This window comes from Chiloscyllium plagiosum, chromosome 22 (assembly GCF_004010195.1).
Source record: "Chiloscyllium plagiosum isolate BGI_BamShark_2017 chromosome 22, ASM401019v2, whole genome shotgun sequence".
Taxonomy (NCBI): Eukaryota; Metazoa; Chordata; class Chondrichthyes; order Orectolobiformes; family Hemiscylliidae; genus Chiloscyllium; species Chiloscyllium plagiosum.
Genome location: NC_057731.1, coordinates 8950940 through 8971094, shown reverse-complemented (window position 1 = coordinate 8971094; position 20155 = coordinate 8950940). Strand labels below are relative to the sequence as shown.

General features: G+C 41.2%; 1 protein-coding gene and 1 long non-coding RNA gene across 2 annotated transcripts in view; one reads left to right on the top strand and one right to left on the bottom strand.

Annotated features, from left to right (window-relative positions):
* LOC122561043 overlaps positions 1-12213 on the top strand; it is a 16815-nt gene extending 4602 nt beyond the window's left edge. Inside the window, exons 2-3 of the long non-coding RNA XR_006314890.1 lie at positions 6366-6369; positions 12203-12213. This is a non-coding gene — a long non-coding RNA (uncharacterized LOC122561043). The remainder of the gene's footprint in view (positions 1-6365; positions 6370-12202) is intronic.
* Positions 1-20155, bottom strand: part of prkg1b (protein kinase cGMP-dependent 1b) — a 623979-nt gene that overhangs the window by 91355 nt on the left and 512469 nt on the right. The window lies entirely within an intron of this gene.

Here is a 20155-nt window from a genome sequence, read left to right as displayed (position 1 = left end):
CATTTCCAACGCCCCTCCCCCAAGTTCCTCCTCCCTACCTTTTATCTTAGCCTGCTGGGCACACTTTCCTCATTCCTGAAGAAGGGCCCATGCCCGAAACGTCGATTCTCCTGCTCCTTGGATGCTGCCTGACCTGCTGTGCTTTTCCAGCAACACATTTTCAGCTCTGATCTCCAGCATCTGCAGTCCTCACTTTCTCCTCGATGAGCTTGTTGACCTGCTCACTGAGCTGGTGAGTTTGTTAGCAGACATTGCATCACCATTCTCGGTAACATCATCAGTGCGCCTCTGTGAAGCGTTGGTGTTCCATCCCACTTGCTATTTTTGTGTCTGGGTCTGCTGGAGTTGGTGATGTCATTTCCGGTTTTGTTACTGGTTCTGCTTCTTAGTGGTTGGTGTATGGGGTCCAACTCTACATTCTTGTTAATGGAGTTCCGGTTTGAGTGCCGAGCCTCCAGGAATTCCTGTGCATGTCTCTGTTTGGCTTGTCCTAACCGGAGGTACACCGATGGTGTTACCTGGAATGGTGACGAAATGCCTGCAAACAAACTTACCAGCTCAGCGAGCAAGTCAACAACCTCATCCACAACCTGAGCTACAAATTGTCTTGAGTGCTCCAAAGCAAATCGATTCCTGTGTTCATTTGAATGAGGAACTGGGCTGTCAACAGACCAAGTTAGGCCATGAACAGAACATCATCATATTTACTCAAAGCAGCCAGGAAATATCCAGGTATACCTCCAGGTAATCACATTCAGCCCCATTCTCCTATCTAGGCACCTACCTTTGATTTACCCTGAGTAACAAAATGGTTAAAATAGAAAAGTAAAACCTATGTTTAAATTGGTACCAATTCATTGTTCCTATTTATTTATATTCATGGGACGTGAATAGCACTGGATAGGCCAGCATTTATTGCCTGTTGTACATCAGTTGAGAAGTGTTAATACTTAGGAATGGCATAAGCATTACCCAAAATGATTACACTGGATGGATATACAGATAGAACCGCTGACGATCTTGAAGGAATCAGGTCCAACATTGATTCTTGATGAGGAGCGGAATCAAAGGTTACAGGAAAGGGCAGGAAAGCCAACGGAAGAAATGTCGGATAAGCCATGATCTCATTGATCAATGGAGCAGGCTCGAGGGGCCTGATGGTCTACTCCTGTCCTTATTTTGTGGAGCTTTTTGGTCTTAACATCTGGTCTTCCTCAAGACTTCTGCAACAGGGCACACTGTATCAATACAACGAGTTGCTAACAAGTAATAAATTCTATTTTGCTCACTAAGATTCTTCTAATTGGACCAGAAAGTTCTGCATTAGACCAAAAGGCCCTGAAACTCCCAGTATGTGAACAGGATGTTGGCAACAACTTTCATTATAAGCAACAGCTCACACAGTGTCATTGAGCTGACATTTTCAACGAAGATACTATGAGTTGTGGCGCAGATTTGATTTGACTATTTACATAACACATGAAAAGAGTGGTGTGAGATCTTCAGATTCGACTTAGAGTCACCCACTCATACAACACAGTCCACAGTAGAGAAGAGCTGAAGATTAATTGATGCTTTGGTGATTATCTTCCCAAATTCTACAGCTTCTATAATGATTCCTGCAGATTGGAAATTTCAAATATTACCTTGCTGTCTAAGAAAAGAGTTTGAGAGAAAACAGGGAACAACAGACCTGTTGGCCTTACATTAGCCATAGAGAAAATGCTAGAATGTTTTTAAAATGATGGGATAAATAGACACCTGGTTGATAATGCCTGCCACTGTATTCTCAGATAGTGTGCCATGGTTAGAGAAAACTCTCTACAGCTGAGTAACCATGTGGCCCAGGGGGCATAACACTTAGGGTTAAAGGTATGCAACATCACATTTCCAGTGTAGGGGATACTAAACAGTAGAAAACAATACATACTTCAAAATCAACAATTCTCACTCTTGAGCAGGAAAGCATTGAATCTTATTCAAATAATCAATGGAATTAAATAATGTAAAGTTAAGGAACTGATCCAGGAATTGCTGGTTGAAGTCAAAGTACAGCCAGTAGAAAATCTTGTAGGATTCCCCAAGTCCACGGTGGAATTTATAAAAAAAAAAGACACAGAATCTGGAGATGATATGGTTGGCATAGTGGCTCAGTGGTGAGCGTTATTGCCTCGCAATGTCAGGGACCTAGATTTGATTTCATCCTCGGGCGATTGTCTGTGTGGAGCTTGCACATTCTCCCCGATTCTGCATGGGTTTCCTCTGAATGCTCCGGTTTCCTCCCACTGTCCAAAGATGTGCAGGTTAGATGGATTAGCCATGTTAAATAATGTCTCGGGAAGTGCAGGCTAGGTGGATTAGCCATGGGAAATGTCGGGTTACAGGGTGGGAAGCATCTGGGTGGGATGCTCTTCAGAGGATCAGTGTGGACTCAATAGGTTGAATGACCTGCTTCCACACTGTAGGGGTTCTATGGTTAGCTACATACACATAGGAAACTGGATGCATACTGTATACAAGAAGTGTGCGAATGACACAATTATTTTCCACTGCTGTGAACACTGAAGAATTCTCAGGTTGCAAGAGCGAGCAAAGTTTTTGAGGAAAAACAAGCATTGGGATAGTCAGCGAACAGCATTCCCTTTGATTCAATTCACAAATCTGCAACAGATGTAACTCAGACAGCAACACAGCTGAGTAAACAAATAACTAGGGCGGGTTCAGGACTGATGTTAGACACTGAACTAACTTGGAAGAAGCTAGCTCAAACAGAATATTAACTTCTTTATGTTTCCAGGAAAAATCCTCAGTATTTGTGACAGAGATCTTGCCATTATTGGTTTATCAATAATGCGATCACAGAAGGCAGTGAGAGAGTCAAAACCAATCCAAATAGAGTCATAGATTCATAGAGATGTACAGCATGGAAACAGACCCTTTGGTCCAACTCGTCCATGCTGACCAGATATCCCAACACTATCTAGTCCCATTTGCCAGCTCTTGGCCCATAACCCTCTAAACCTTCCTATTCATATACCCATCCAAATGCCTTTTAAATGTTGTAATTGAATTAACCGCCATCGTATGAAAAAGTTGCCCCTTAGTTCCCTTTTAAATCTTTCCCTCTCATCCTAAACCTATGCCCTCCAGTTCTGGACGCCCCACCCCAGGGAACAGACCTTGTCTAGTTACTCTATCTATGCTCCTCACAATTTTGTAAACCTCTATAAGGTCACCCCTCAGCCTCTGACGCTCCAGGGAAAACAGCCCCAGCCTGTTCAGCCTCTCCTTATAGCTCAAACTCTGCAACCCTGCAACATGTTTGCAAATATTTTCTGAACCCTTTCAAATTTCACTACATCCTTCCTAAAGGAGGGAGATCAGAATTGCGTGAAGCTTCGCACAAATTGACAATAAAAATCAGCTGATTGAAGATATGGTGCTTTCAATTTCCAGGGAATTCATCTATGAGAAGGAATAATCAACATCCAATGATTCAGAAAACTGCAAAGAAGAAATAGTCTGTTCCAGCAGAGATGACAGCCTCTACAGAGAAAATCCAATAGATTAATGGTCCTCCAATTTAAGGTGACCTATAGACTGCAGACTATCAGGAAGAGAATCAGAGCCATTGGTCATCCAGCCATTGACAAACAATCTTTCCAAGTCCAAACAGAACACATTTCCGGAGAATAATGAGACCTCTATATCACCCGAATTTGCAAAATCAGCGACTTGAGGCAAGATTGGGTAGTGGAAAATAGAATCACATTTCAAAATTTATAAAATAAACAATGAGAAAAAAGTTTGAGGGAATATGTTATACACAGTTAAAAGGATTAATAATGAGGTGCACCAAAAACAGAGTCATAAAGTAATAGTCATAGAGTCATACAGCACAGAAACGGACCCTTTGGTCCAACCAATCAATGCCAAACATAATTCCAGACTAAACTAGTCCCACCTGTCTGCTCCTGGCCCATATCCCTCCAAACCTTTTCTATTCATGTACTTATCCAAATGTCTTTGAAATGTTGTAACTGTACCCTCATCCACCACTTCCTCAGGAAATTTATTCCACACAAGAACCACCCTCTGTGCAAAACATTTGCCCTTCATGTCTTTTTTTACATCCTCTTTTACTTAGCTTTCATGTTCTGCCGAATTTGATTCTTCTGTCAAACTAACACAACTGATGTCAGAATTAGGTTGTTACAGAAGGAGGAGAATTTCTGTTTCTAAACTGATGTTCTCATTCAGAACCTTGTTTGACGCGAGGGAGGTTCAGACAACGCTGCACAGACAATGGCATGCCCAAGGGGCAACCCTTCCTGATTTATTGGTGGGCTATTCAATTAGGAGGGCTGAAAATTAGACTCAGTGCACGCTAAATCTGGGTGACACTGCCGAACTGAAGCTTTACACCAGAAATGCCAATTCTGGAGACTGACCCCAGATATACTTCAGCACAAATATATCAATGTCTTCTGGTCAGTCATGTTGGAGTGAAAATGATTTACCAAAACAGTCACTACAGCACAGAATGAGATTATCATAGAATCCCTACAATGTGGAAGTAGGCCCCTTGGCCAACAAGTCCACACCAACCCTTCAAAGAGGAACCCACCCAGATCCATTCCTCTACCCTAATATCCTATAGTTACTTCCGATTAATGCACCTAACCTACACATTCGTGTATACTATGGGCAATTTAGCATGGCCAATTCATCTAACCTGCAAATCTTTGGATTGTGGAAGGAAACTGGAGCACCTGGAGGAAACCCATGCAGACACAGGGAGAACGTGCAAACTTCCCACAGACAATCGCTTGAGACTGGAATTGAACCCGGGTCCCTGGCGCTGTGAGAAAACAGTGCTAACCATTGAGCCACCATGCTGCCTCATTATTCAGCCTATGATGTCCATGTTATGCTCTCTACAACACAACTGAAAATGTGTTGCTGGAAAAGCGCAGCAGGTCAGGCAGCATCCAAGGAGCAGGAGAATCGATGTTTTGGGCATGAGCCCTTCTTCAGGAAGGGCTCATGCCCGAAACGTCAATTCTCCTGCTCCTTGGATGCTGCCTGACCTGCTGCGCTTTTCCAGCAACACATTTTCAGCTCTGATCTCCAGCATCTGCAGTCCTCACTTTCTCCTCTCTACAACACAACCCAATCACTCCCATTCCCCAATTCTATCCCTGTAGGACTGCAAGTTTATTGCAAAATGCCCATCCAAATTCTTGTTGAAAGTGAGTGAGTCTTCACTCTAATCACCCCCACATCAGTGTGCTCCAGGTCAGCACCACTTGCTGCAGTAAATAGTTTAAGAAAAAAATCCCTCTGCGTCTCTTGCCTGAAATCTCTCGTCTGTATCCCGTTGTCCTCGAAACCACCAACAAATGGGATCAGCCTTTCTTTATTTACTTCCTCTTGTATATCTTGACCCAATCTTCCCTTCTCCAAGGATAACAACATCATCATCTCCAGCCTTTCCTTGCAGCTAAAGTCTTTATGCCTGGAATTATTCTAATAAATCTCTTGACCCTCTCAAGGATCTTCCCATCTTTCCTGAAGTACGGGAACCACAACTGGACACAATAATCGAAATTCTGTGAAGTTCTTGCAGACCCCCCCCCCACCCCCCCACCCCCCCCCCAACCCCCGCTTTCACACTGATTACCTGTAATTATGAAGCCCAGGTTTCCTTCTCCTTTGCTTATTTCTCTCTCTCAACATACCCTCCCACCTTCAAAGGGCCACACACCCACAAATCCACAGTCAATCTGAGCCTGAACACTCTTTGTATACCTATGCCGCTCTCCTACCTCTCTGCTAAACTGCACTCCTGCACATTATCTCTCTTTTAAATTGTCCTGTCACCTAGTTATATCCTGTGGCAGTCAATAGGTACACTCTCATTATCTGCAATACTTCCAAGTTTTGTGTCACTAGCAAATCATGAAATATTATTTTGCCTTCCAACATTCAAGTTCTTGAAATGTTTCAGAGAAACCAGTTGGCCTAGCACTACTCCTTTGGGGATAATACTGTCTACCCTCCAGTCTGAAAAACAATCAACCATTTGCCACATTCATCAGAGTCAGAATTTTATCCAAGTGACTCAGATTCTCCTATTCTATGAGCCTCAATGTAATTAACCAGTCTTTTGTGTGGCTTTGTCAAAAGGTTCCTGCAAATCCAAGTAGACAATATCCATTGCTTTCCCTTCATCCACCCTTCTCTGTTTCTTCATCAAAAAAAAAATTAGACTGATCAAGCATCATCTGTTTTATAAGTCCTTGCAATTTCTCTACGTGTCTGTTGATTTTAGTTTCTCTATCACTTATTCACCGATCTGACAGGCTTGTAGTTCAAAGAAATGGTATAACACCCTTTTTTGAATAATGTGTCACATTTACCAATCTCCAATCATTTGGCATCTCCTCTGCACTAGTGGTAAATTGGAAGGTTATGGGAAACCCATCTATTATCCCCACCCCTACTTCCCTTAGTAATCTTGGATGCAAGCCATTATTACCCATTACCTCTACCATCTCCAGTTTTACTGATACGTTGTCAGATCGCTCTTCCTCAGTAAAGACTGATCAAATGTATTCAAGTATTTTAGACTTGCTCTGCTTCTCTAAACATACATGGCTTTTTTGTACCTAAAAGGCCCTTTTCCACCACTTGCCCCTAGCGTACAATTTAAATGCTGGCAGAAGATTTCTGAGTTTCCTTTTATATCAACAGCAATTCTATAAGACTATGATAAGACCACAAAAAGTAGACTAACCAGTCCATTAAATCTGCTCTGCCATTGAGTGAGATCATGGCTGACCTGAGGACCCCCAACCCCATTTCCTTGCCCTACTGGCATAACACCTGATTTCCCTGTTGATTGAAAATTCAACCCGTCTCAGTCTTGAATGCTTTTAATGAACCAGCTTCCACAGCTCTCTCTGGTAAAGAATTCTAGAGATTAACTGCCTTCAGAGAGAAGAACTTCCTCCTAACCCCGGTCTTAAATGGGTGGCCCCTTACTCTGATGTATGCCCTTTGACTCACGAGGGGATCCTGTTCTTGCATTTACCTTGTCAGCCTTATTTTCCTCTTCACTTCTATTCCATTTCACTTCTACATATTAACTTATTGAATTTAGCCTGGCTCTCACTTGAACAATTCACCAGACAAGCATTCGTCACCCTTTGTTGTTGTTTCCATTTCCCTTATCATTAAGGTGGCTTTCATTCCCTTGCTTTTCAACCTTATTGGAATGTACTTAACATGTGCCTGAATCGCCTGTCCCCTACACTGTTCCGTTAAACTTTGCCTGCCTCTTCGGTTCCAAAGAACTATCAAATACTTCAAAATGTTATCTTCCTCTCACAGTTGCAACAAGTGCTTGTTGCAACATTAGGCAAAGGATAAAACAATTCCCTCTCATTGTCACGACTTGGAAACTCCCCTGAGCTGGTATGCCAAAGTGATTTCATTTACATAGAAGCATATTTCAAAGTTTTGGTGAAAATGTATGTTTATTCCACTGAAAGGTGGAAAGGGAAGTTCATCCTTTTCAATTTCTTTTTAATTAAAAAACAGGGCTACAAAAGAATCCAAAATATTGAAGTCTATCACTCTTAGCTTTTGATATATTTTTAAAAGGGGCACTAATATTTCCTCTTTACTGTAAAATATTAATTTGACTGCATGATCCCATTTATCTTTTACCATTAGTTTCCAAATAATTTTACTCTGTTCCAATTTGGGCCTTGCTAGGGTCAATAGGTTACAGAATAGATTTTAAGTGGTACATTTGTTCATCCACCATTCTCAATAACTTTGGCAGAGAATCCATTAAAAAAAACCTGAAAGTGGTGGAGTGTGCAACTCCTCCTCTTTCTTTGGGTTTTTCATAGATTTTCCATTGGCAGCGAAAAAGCTTGCTGAAGTTCAAAGTCATGATGTTAGAACCTCGTCTGCGATTCAAGCCAATTACTTGCAATGGCTTAAATGGATGAGATTGTGTCACACTTTCACCATGTACCTTCTAAGTGGTGAGCTTTGGTAAGGCAGGAAGTAAGTCACTCCTTGCAGACTTCCAAGTTTCTGACCTGGTCTTCTTACCACAGTGGATATCCAGCTCTTATAAACTGGCAGCAATGCTCAAGAAACACAACAGTCAGTTAGATTTGGGGACATTCATGATACTCAAGCCCCATTTCACCACTAGACACATCAGGTTTGGAAGATGAAACACTCATAACAAGTCCAGCATCAGCTCAGAAAAATGTCTCAAAAAGTAGAGTACTGACAGAATGAACAGTTCAAAGACTTTGATGTCAATGGGTTTATTCTGAATTTGACTTTAATGATCATGATGAATAGGGTGGGTGATTCATTTACGTGGTTCAAGGAGCTGGATAAGGAACCACTACAGACTCTGACGAACATCACTGTCAGAAAGAGCACCGAATCATCTTTGCAATAATCAACAGATTCAGTTTTAATGGATCAATGTTCAGCAATCCACAAAAGTGGAATAGAAACAGTAAATGTTGGGAATACTCAGCAGGTCAGGCAGCATCTGTGGAGAGAGAAATAGAGTGAGTGTTTCAGGTGGAGGATCTATCACCAGAACTGGAAAAGCTCAAAACCACAAAAGTTGTTAAGCAAGTACGGAGGTATGAAAGGTGAAGCCAGGTAAAAACATTTAAAGGAATATCTGTGATAGGACGGAAGGCAGGGGAGATTATATAACAAAAGGGATGATTTTTCAATGTAAAGGGAGATGGTAATAGGATGGGTTTAGAGGAGCTGAAAATAGCAATAACTGCTGTATTGCTTTTTCATGAATAAAATGGGAGCATTCATTATGATCTAATGTTACTGAAATTAATATTAAGCTTTCAATGCGGCAAATCAAAAGAGAAGAAGATTCTACTAGAGACACAGTTTGGTGGTGTTTAAGTTGGAGAGACCAAAGGCAGCTAAGATGATTGCTCTTCAATCCATGAGTGTGACTGACATTGAGCTTCTGGTCACAGCATTTTAATTCTTCCTTACAAACGTTTCAAAAATTTCAAGTAAATCTGTCAAACACAATTTTCCTTCTGTAAAACCATAGTGACTTCATCTGATCACACTCTGATTTTCGAAGTGCATTGCGAAAATAAATTCTAGAATTTTCCTGATGTTTGATGTCAGCTTAACTGACCGGTTATTCCCTGTTTATCTCCCTCTTTCTTGAACAACAATGTTACAATTTCTAGTTTCCAAACTAATTAGACCATTCCAGGATATTGTGAATTTAGGCAAATTATGGGCAGTGCATCAATTATCTCCATAGCTATTTATTTTAGATGTAGATATAGGTTGGCAAGTCCTGGATTTTAGTTTCAAAAGTTCTTCCAGTAATTTACTTCTGCTGATAATAATTACCTTAATTTTCTCATTATTTTTACCACTTAGGTTACCTTCCATTTCTGTTGTGGAACGTTTTTCCTCTCCTGCGAAGATAGACATATTGCTCAATCATTTTGCCTTTTCTAATTCCCATTATAATTTCTCCCATCCCTGCTTGTGTCAAAACTAGTGTCATTTACAAAATACCGTGCCGGGACTGCAATAAACACTACATTGGACAAACAGGCAGAAAACTAGCCACCAGGACACATGAACACCAACTAGCCATAAAAAGGCATGACCTTCTCTCACTAGTATCCTTACGTACGGATGAGGAGGGACACCACTTCGACTGGGACAACACATCCATCCTAGGACAAGCCAAACAGAGACACGCACGAGAATTCCTAGAAGCATGGCATTCCAACTGGAACTCTATCAACAAACACATCGAGTTTGACCCCATCTACCACCCCCGAGAAATGGAACAGCAAGTGACCTCACCACAGGAAATAACACCACCACAGGAAATGACATCACCAACCCAAAGAAACCCAGACATATTAATAGAAAGCAGGAATTTTCAGTAGTTCTTTGCCTGAAGCCCACTGAAGATGTTAGCTAATAGGGTGATGAAACGTCTGGAAATGAACCTTCCAGCTCAGCGAGCAAATCTGTATACTATTATAAGCCACTTCCTTTAATTTAATAGTAATCTTAGCTTCTTAGATAAGATTTCTATTTTTGATGAGCATGTTAAATAGTTTCTTTAAATGTTTCTTATTGCTTATTTATAGTCATTCCCTTTTATCAACTCATTTCAATAAACCTTCGCCAGTTCTTTGTTCATACCTCTGTATTTGGCTTTGTTTCAATTTAATATTATTGACTGTGATTGCAGTGTGTTGTTTTTAAACTTACCACAGAATTTAATTGCATTTTGATGCCTTGATCCAAGTTGACCGTTTATTCTGAGATTACTAATTAACTCTGCTTCTTCACACTCTTATAGATCCAAAATAACATACTCCTCGTCAATTCCAAAATATGTTGCTCCGAAGCCGCCCTGGAAACATTCCACAAACTCATTTCTAGATTCTCCTTACCAATTTGATTGGTCTAGTCTTTAAAGAAATATTAAAGCCCATCACAATTATCAAATTACCTTTATTACAACACCAATAATTGCTTGTTTAATGCTCTGTCCAGTGGCATATGACTGATTAAAAAAGCAAAGGGTTGATAAACTAGTCCCAGCAACATCTTGCACATCTTCAGCTTTAATCACTGCACATTGGCTGTAGTAACAGCAGCTGCCTGGGTCTTAAGGTCTTTCACTGGAGCATTCCTTACTCCTTTAATACTTTACTCAAATCTATCCCTTTCAACAGTTTTTGGCCAACTATCCTAACCTCTAATGTGACTTGGTGTCAAGGTTTGTGAAGTGGTTTAATGTGATACAAGTGCCATAAAATTAAAATGTTGTCATTATCAGTAGGTGGAGTGAACATAGGATTTAGTGTCCAAACTGTAGACAAGATAATCGACCAGTAAAAGAAATAGCTTTCATCTTCAGCTGTGATCTCCTATTAGGAAACTTGTGGGTGGCTGATACAGCACTTGGAAGTGAAGGACACCTGTTAACTAAGTTGAATTATTTCCCACAAAGGAGGTGTTACAGAGTGTAGAATGGAATGTGCAGTTCAGCTGCTTGAAACCCAAAGTCAAGGAGTCAGGGGGAGTAGGCAAATGCCATGCACAACTGATTAACACTTGCGTCTCTGAAACATACCCCAGTGAGATCTGTAATTACTGGAATTCCAACCGCCTGTCAGTGAAACTCCAACAGTCAACCAGCAAACTTAATCCTTTCGCGTGTGAATAACTTAGAAGCGCTGGCTTATTTGGTGTCACACAACTAACATAACACAGACAGCAACAAACAGCTTCATGTCAACTCAACTTGCTGTCATTGTTACACTAGAAATGTAACCCTTCATTTGACTCATGAATTGGGTTGAGCAATTCTGGCCACATACTGCAATAAACCAGTAACAAGCAAAAACAAATTCAAAGAGATAACATTAGAAGAACTAAACATGAAAGTGTTTTAATACAGTGAATTGACAGGTATGGTTTACTCCTCTATGAAGTTGTGATACATTACTTCTGCACTTCCTGATTTGTGACATTCTATGTTTCCATGTGAGGACAGCACTCTCACCTCTGAGACAGAAGGCTGGGCATTCAAATCCCATTCTGCAAATCAGAACACACAATGTAGATTGAGGACCCTCTCGAATTGCAATTTCGGAGCTGTCATTTCCAACTAAGGGACAAACACTTGAAATGCCACAGGCTAGATAGCAATGAGCCAAGTGCTGTAAACCAGGATTGGAATAGGTGGATCTTTGATGATCAGTATATACACAATGGGCTGAAGGGTCTCCTTCTGTGTTGTGAAAACTCTATGACTCTATGATTGACATCTACTCTTATCTTGCCAGTTGTCCACAGCAGAAGAACATTAGAACTAGGAGCAGGAGTAGGCCATCTGGCCCTTCGAGCCTGCTCCACTATTCAATGAGATCATGGCTGATCTTTTCATGGACTCAGCTCCACCTACTTGTCTGCTCACCACAACTTTTCATTCCTATACTGTTCAAAAACCTTTCTATGCCGTAAAAACATTCAACGAGGTAGCCTCAACTGTTTGAATTTTAGATTCACAACCCTTTGGGTGCAGAAGTTCTTCCTCATCTCAGTCCGAAATCTGTTCCGCCTTATTTTGAAGCAGCATCTGCAGCCAAGTATTTTCCCCAACCCACCAAATGCCTCCCATATCACCTATTCCAGTTTCAAGTGGCAGGAGTTTGCTGTCTCTAGGAGTAATGTTCCTGGGGATGCAAGGGGTACACAGAGATTGGGATTGGGGTGGCTAGTTTGTCAACCATTATTCACCAGGCTAAACATCATTGTCCAGTTGAACTTTTCGACACAAAAGGATATCTGCTTCAGTGCAGCAATTTTTAATGGTGCTTCATGGAAAATTAAACACAATATGTTGATAGCCTACCCTGTGTGCAACAGCTGTTATTGAGTGGCATGGACTTCCCCAGCCCTCAAAACCTTCCAATTGGCAGAAACTACTGACATCAAAGAACTAAAAAGTGGCAATCCAACTGTAACATCCCTTGTGGTGTCCGTCAGTTTAGATTTAATTACCAACCTGCTGAAAGGACATAATGTTTAACCTAGGGCATCATAGCAGGCATTTCTGAATGACATTTGCTTTTCCCCAGAGCAGTCTATATCTTATTACAAGAATCCAATGTGATTACCAGATACATTAACCATGCTTTCATTTTCCCAGAACTGAATTCCAAAATAAAACAAGGACCGTCCACCTGGATGGGAGCACACTATTTTCACCTGACAGGTTGTCCTAAATTCTTCTGACCATCACCCAATCCCCTCCCCGACCCACATTGGCACCCACTGAAACAATGCTTCCATTTGCGATATTCTTGCATTAAAAGGGCCATCTAAACGGAATCTGTTGCGGTTTGATACAGAGTTGCTTGAAGTTAATTGGAAAACCACAATAATATTTGTATTTTGGAACAAATACCAACTACTCAAATAGTTAGAATGCTTTTCATTCCAACACCTATCACTGTGTAATGTGACATCTTATTGTTTTGATTGACCATTGTATGGGCTGTTTGAGTGTTTTCATAATGAACTTTGGATTGAAATGAGAAAAAAATCATTTGAAAATCTGTTCAAAAGGGTGTCTATTTATTTTCCCCTCTGCTCAATAATCTATTTCTTGTGTCTGCTTGTCTGTGTGTGTGTGTCTGTGTGTAATGGGGTGTTTATAACTGTCTACCTATAGTAACTATCTAATCACCTTGTAATAAATTGTACATCTTGTTCAGTACAGAAACTTGGTTGATGCTTTCTATCTACCTTGGTCTGAAAGTCAGGTAAACTGGGGAACTTCAGGTAATTTTTAAAATGTTTAACTTTTGTGATAACGCTAGCAATTTCAGGGCTTAATTTTCAGCATGTTATCTCAGTGAGGCAAAACACCATTATCTTTATCAGTAAAAACCAAATCAATGCCTTTCCTAACCAGTAGATGGCAGTGGCTAAGGGTATATACACCATCGGATAATGCCATTTCTCAGTCTTTTTAATTGAACATTCAACATCATTAAAACTGTCATCGATCTTTGTAAACTGTAGCTCAAATTGATAAATGTGACAGGATGCTTGAATTGTACACAAATAGCTTGCTGCAGTGAATAATGTCAAAAGTTGAAAAACATTCCTGGTCAAGAAGCCAGTTCCTTCATTTGGAAACTAAACCTATTTTGTTCTGTCATGTTTTGAACATTTTTACTAAAATAGCAGACCCAAAGATCTTGAGGGATGTGAAAAGTCATTATTTCAAAACAGATGGAATCCCAAGTGTGCTGAAATGCCTGCTTAAAAAAGGGAAGAGTGACAACTGCAGGATAGTCAACCTAACATCGATGGCGAGAAAGTGAGGACTGCAGATAGGGTCATAGAATCATAGAGATGTACAGCACGGAAACAGACCTTTTGGTCCAACTCGTCCATGCCAACCAGATATCCTAACCTAATCTAGTTCCATTTGCCAGCACTTGGCCAATATCCCTATAAATTCTTCCTAATCATATACCCATTATTTTAAATGTATTAATTATCCCAGCCTCCACCACTTCCGCCAGCTGCTCATTCCATAGACGTACCACCCTCTGCATGAAAACACTGCCCCTTCAGACTCTTTTATATCTTTCCCCTCTCACACTAAACTTATGCCCTCCAGTTCTGGACTCTCCCAACCAAGGGAAAATACCTTGTCTATTTATCCTATCCATGCATCTCATGATTTTATAAACCTCTGTAAGGTCACCCCTCAGCTTCTGATGCTCCAGGGAAAATAGCCACAGCCTATTCAGCCTCTCCCTAAAGCTCAAATCCTCCACCCTGGCAACATCCTTGTAAGTATTTTCTGAACCCTTGCAAATTTCACAATATCCTTCCAAGAAGAAGAAGACCAGAATTGCATGCAATTTTCTAAAAGTGGCCTAACCAATGTCCTGTATAGTTTCAACATGACCTCCCAACTCCTTTAGACCAATAGAGGAAAGCATACCAAACATCTTCTTCATTATCCTATCTACCTGCGACTCTACTTCCAAGGAACTATGAACCTGCACCCCAAGGTCTCTTTGTTCAGCAACACTCCCCATGACCTTACCACTAAGCGTATAAGTCCTGCTCTGATTTGCCTTTCCAAAATGCAGCACCTCACATTTATCTAAATTAAACTCTATTTGCCACTCCTCAGCCCATTAGCCCATCTGATCTCGATCCCGTTGTATTCTGAGGTAACCTTCTACATTGTCCACTACACCTCCAATTTTGGTGTCATCTGCAAACTTACAAAATATACCTCCTAGGTTCACATCCAAATCATTTACATAAATGACGAAAAGCAGTGGGCCCAGCACCGATTCTTGTGGCACAACAATGGTCACAAGCCTCCAGTCTGAAAAACAAACCTGCACCACCACCCTCTGTCTTCTACCTTTGAGCCAGTTCTATATTCAAATGGCTAGTACTCCCTGTATTCCATGAGATCTAACCTTTCTAATCAGTCTCCCATATGGAACCTTATTGAGCTGAAGTCCACATCGATCATGTCTACCGCTCTGCCCTCATGAATCTTCTTGTTACTTCTTCAAAAATCTCAATCAAGTTAGTGAGACATGATTTCCCATGCACAAAGCCATGCTGACTATCCCTAATCAGTCCTTGCCTTTCCAAATACATGCAAATCCTGTCTTTCAGGATTCCCTCCAAAAACGTGCACACCACCAATGTCAGGCTCACTGGTCTATAGTTCCCTGGCTTTTCCCTACAACCTTTCTTAAATAGTGGTACTACATTAGCCAACCTCCAGTCTTCTGGGACCTCACCTGTGACTATCAATGATATAAATATCTCAGCAAGGGACCCACCAATCACTTCTCTAGCTTCTCACAGAGTTCTACAGCACATCTGATTAGGTCCTGAGGATTTTTTCACTTTTATGTGTTTCAAGACATCCAGCACCACCTCCTCTGTAATATGGACATTTTTCGAGATGTCACCATCTATTTCTCTCCATTCCATATCTTCCATGTCCTTCTCCACAGTAAACATTTATGCAAAAGACTAGTAGTATCACCCCATCTCCTGTGGCTCCACACAAAGGCCATCTTGCTGATTGTTGAGGGGTCTATTCTCTCCCTAGTTACCCTTTTGTTCTGAATGTATTTATAAAATCCCTTTGGATTCTCCTCAACCCAATTTGCCAAAGCTATCTCATGTTCCCTTTTTGCCCTCCTGAATTCCCTCCTAAGTATACTCCTGCTGTCTTTATAATCTTCTAAGGATTAATTCAATCTCTCCTGTCTCTTACTGACATAAGCTTCCTTCTTTTTCGTAACCAAAACCTCAATTTCTCTAGTCATCCAGTTTTCCCTACACCTACCAGCCTTTTATAGAACACAGAACATGGAACATTACTGACATAAGCTTCCTTCTTTTTCATAACCAAAACCTCAATTTCTCTAGTCATCCAGTTTCCCTGCACCTACCAGCCTTTTATAGAACACAGAACATGGAACATTACAGCACAGCACAGGCCCTTCAGCCCTCGTTGTTGCACCAACCTGTAGAACCAATCTGAAGCCCACCTATCCTACACTATTCCATTATCATCCATTTGTTTATTGAATGACCATTTAAATTCCCTTAAAATTTGCAAGTCTACCACTGTTGCAGGTACTGTTCCACACCCCTACTACTCTGAGTAAAGAAACTACCCTCTGAACTCTGTCCTATATCTATCACCCCTCAATTTAATGCTATTCCCACTCATGCTAGCCATCGTCATCCAAGGAAAAAGACTCTCATTGTGCACCCTATCTAACCCTCTGATTATCTTTTATGTTTCAATTAAGTCACCTCTCAACCTTCTTCTCTCTAACGAAAACAGCCTTAAGTTCATCAGCATTTCCTCATAAAACCTTCCTCCATACCAGGGAGCATCCTAATAAATGTCCTCTGAACCCTTTCCAAAGCTTCCACATCCTTCCTATAATAAGGTGACCATAACTGTACGCAATACTCCAAATGTAGCCGCATCAGAGTTTTGTTCAGCTGCAGCATGACCTCGTGACTCTGAAACTCAATCCCTCTACCAATAAAAGCCTACACACCATATACCTTCTTAACAACCCTATCAACCTGGATGGCAACTTTTGGGTATCTATGTACATGGACACCGAGAACTCTCTGCTCATCTACACTTCCAAGAATCTTACCATTAGGCCAGTATTCTTTATTCCTGTTGCGCCTTCCAAAGTGAATCACCTCACACTTTTCCACATTAAATTCCATTTGCCACCTCTCAGACCAACTCTGCAGCTTATCTATGTTCCTCTGGAACCTGCAACGTCCTTCAGCACTATCCACAACTCCACTGACCTTAGTGTCATCTGCAAAATTACTAACCCATCCTTCTACGCCCTCATCTAGGTCATTTAGAAAAATGACAAATAGCAGTGGTCACAACACAAATCCTTGTGGTGCACCATGTGTAACTGAACTCCAGGATGAATATTTCCCATCAACCACCACCCTCTGTCTTGTTTCAGCTAGCCAATTTCTGATCCAAACAACTAAATCACCCTCAATCCCATGCCTCCATATTTTGTGCAATATCCAACTGTGGGGAACCTTATCAAATGTCTTACTGAAATCCATATACACCATATCAACTGCTTTCTGGTCACCGTCTCAACAAACTCAATAAGTTTTGTGAAGCATGACCTACCCTATACAAAACCATGTGGACTATCCCTAATCAACTTTTTCCTTTCTGGATGATTACAAATCCTATCTGTTATAACCTTTTCCAACATTTTACCCAAAACCGAAGTAAGGCTTACTGGTCTATAATTACCAGGGTTGTCTCTACTCCCCTTCTTGAACAAGGGAACAACATTTGCCATCCTCCAGTCTTCTGGCACTATTCCTGTAGACAGTGATGACATAAAGATCAAAGCCAAAAGTTCTGCAATCTCCTCCTTGCCTTCCCAGAGAATCCTAGAATAAATCCCAACCAGCCCAGGAGACTTATCTATTTTCACACTTTCCAGAATTGCTAACACCTCCTCTTTGTGAACCTCAATTCCATCTAATCTAGTAGCCTATATCAGTATTCTCTTTGGCAACATTGACTTTTACCAGTGTGAATACTGATGAAAAATATTCATTTAGCGCTTCCTCTATCTCCTCGGACCCACGCACAACTTCCCACTACCATCCTTGATTTGCTCTAATCTTCCTCTAGTCATTATTTTATTCCTGATATACCTATAGAAAGTTTTAGGGTTATCATTGATCCTATCTGCCAATGGCGTCTCATGTCCCCTACTGGCTCTTCTTAGCTTTCTCTTTAGATTTTTCCTGGCCAACTTGTAAATCTCAAGCGCCTGAACTGAGCCTTCATGTCTCATCCTAACTCAAATCTTCTTCTTCTTCTTCTTGACAACAGACTCAACTTCTTTAGTAACCGATGGCTCCCTTGCTCGACCAGTTCCTCCCTGCCTGACAGGTACATACTTATCAAGGACACGCAGTAGCTGTTCCTTAAATAAACTCCACATTTCATTTGTGCCCATCCCCTGCAGTTTCCTTCCCCATCCTATGCATCATAAATCTTGTTTAATCACATCATAATTGCCTTTCCCCCAACAGTAACTTTTGCCCTGCAGTATATACCTCTCCCTTTCCATCGCTAAAGTAAACGTAACTGAATTGTGGTAACTACCACCAAAGTGCTCACCTAACACCAAATCTAACATCTGGCCAGGTTCATTACTCAGTACCAAATCTAATATGGCCTCGCCCCTTGTTGGTTTGTCTATATACTGTGTCAGGAAACCATCCTGCATACATGAGACAGAAACTGACCCATCTAAAGTACTTCAACTATAGTATTGCCAGACAATATTTGGAATGTTAAAGACCCCCATAGCAACTACCCTGTTACTCTTGCTCCTATCCAGAACTGTCTTTGCAATCCTTTCCTCTACGTCTCTGGAACTATTCAAAAGCTCATAGAAAACTGTCAACAGGGTGATCTCTCCTTTCCTGTTTCTCACCTCAGACCACACTATCTCAGTAGACAAAACCTTTCTGCTCGTGTAATACCATCTTTGACTAACAATGCCACACCTCGCTCTCTTTTACCATCTTCTCTGTTCTTACTGAAACATCTAAACCCCGGAACCTGCAACAACCATTTCTGTCCCTGCTCTTTCCATGACTCTGAAATGGCCACAACATCGAAGTCCCAGGTATCAACCCTTGCTGCAAGTTTACACTCTTTACTACAGATGTTGAAATAGACTCACTTCAAACCACCTTCCTGCTTGCCGGTGAACTCTTGTTACCTTGAAACCTCATTTCTGACCTCACTACTCTCAACCTCCTGGACATTGGAGTGACAGTTTAGGTTCCCATTCCCCTGCTGAATTAGTTTAAACCTTCCCGAAGAGCATTAGCAAATACACCTCCCCACCCCCCAAAAGAGATTGTATCGTTCTGGTTCAGGTGTAGACATCCTGTTTGTAGAGGTCCCACCTACTGCAGAATGAGCCCCAATTATCCAGGTATCCGAAACCCTCCCTCCTGCACCATCTCTAGAGCCATGTTCAACTCCTCTCTCTCCCGATTCCTCGCCTCACTAGCACATGGCACAGGCAACAAACCAGAGATAACAGCTCTGTTTGTTCTGACACTGAGCTTCCACCCTAGCTCCCTGAATTTCTCCCTTAAATCCCCATCCCTTTCCTACCCATGTCATTATTGCATATAACATTCATTTCACCCTAATGGGAATATACTATCTCTGGACTCTTCTTATGCCTGAGCTGCTGTGCTTTTCCAACTCAACACTTTTTGACTAAAATCAATGATAAGGATAATTTTAGAAATTACAAACTGGCACAATATTAAGTGGCATTTGTAAAAGTACAGGCTCATAAATGAAAGTCAGCACTGATGTGTTAAAGGCAAACCATGTTTACTTGATTGAGTTTTGCTATGAAGTCATAAGAAAGGGGTAATGAAGATAGTGAGATTGATGCTGTCTTAAGGGCTTTGAAAGAGCATTTGATAAAGTACAATTTAATAGCAAAGTTAAAGCTCAGGGGATTAAAATTACAATGGTACCAAAATTGCCTAGGGAACAGAAATAGAGAGTAGTGATGAACAGTTATTTCTCAGGATGGCAGGATGCATTCAGTACTGTTGCCAAGAGGTTGGTGCAAGGATTTCTACACATTGTGATACATGTTAGTGTCCTGGCCTTGGGTCTGCAGACGAAAAATTGCTTGGAAATGTACGAAGCAATGCAAAGGATTGTCAAATTCTTCAGGACTATACAGACAGAGTGGTATAATGAGAAGTCATGTGCTGTTGAAATGGAATGCAGAGAAGCAGAAAGTATTGCACTATGGCTGGAGGATGGAGGACATTCAATGGGAACTAAGTAGTAAATGGCAAACAGGGTGAGGGAACATGAAAGCCTGGGGGTGTTTGGATGGGGGTACGGTGGCTCAGTCATTAGCACAGCTGCCTCACAGAGCCAGGGAGC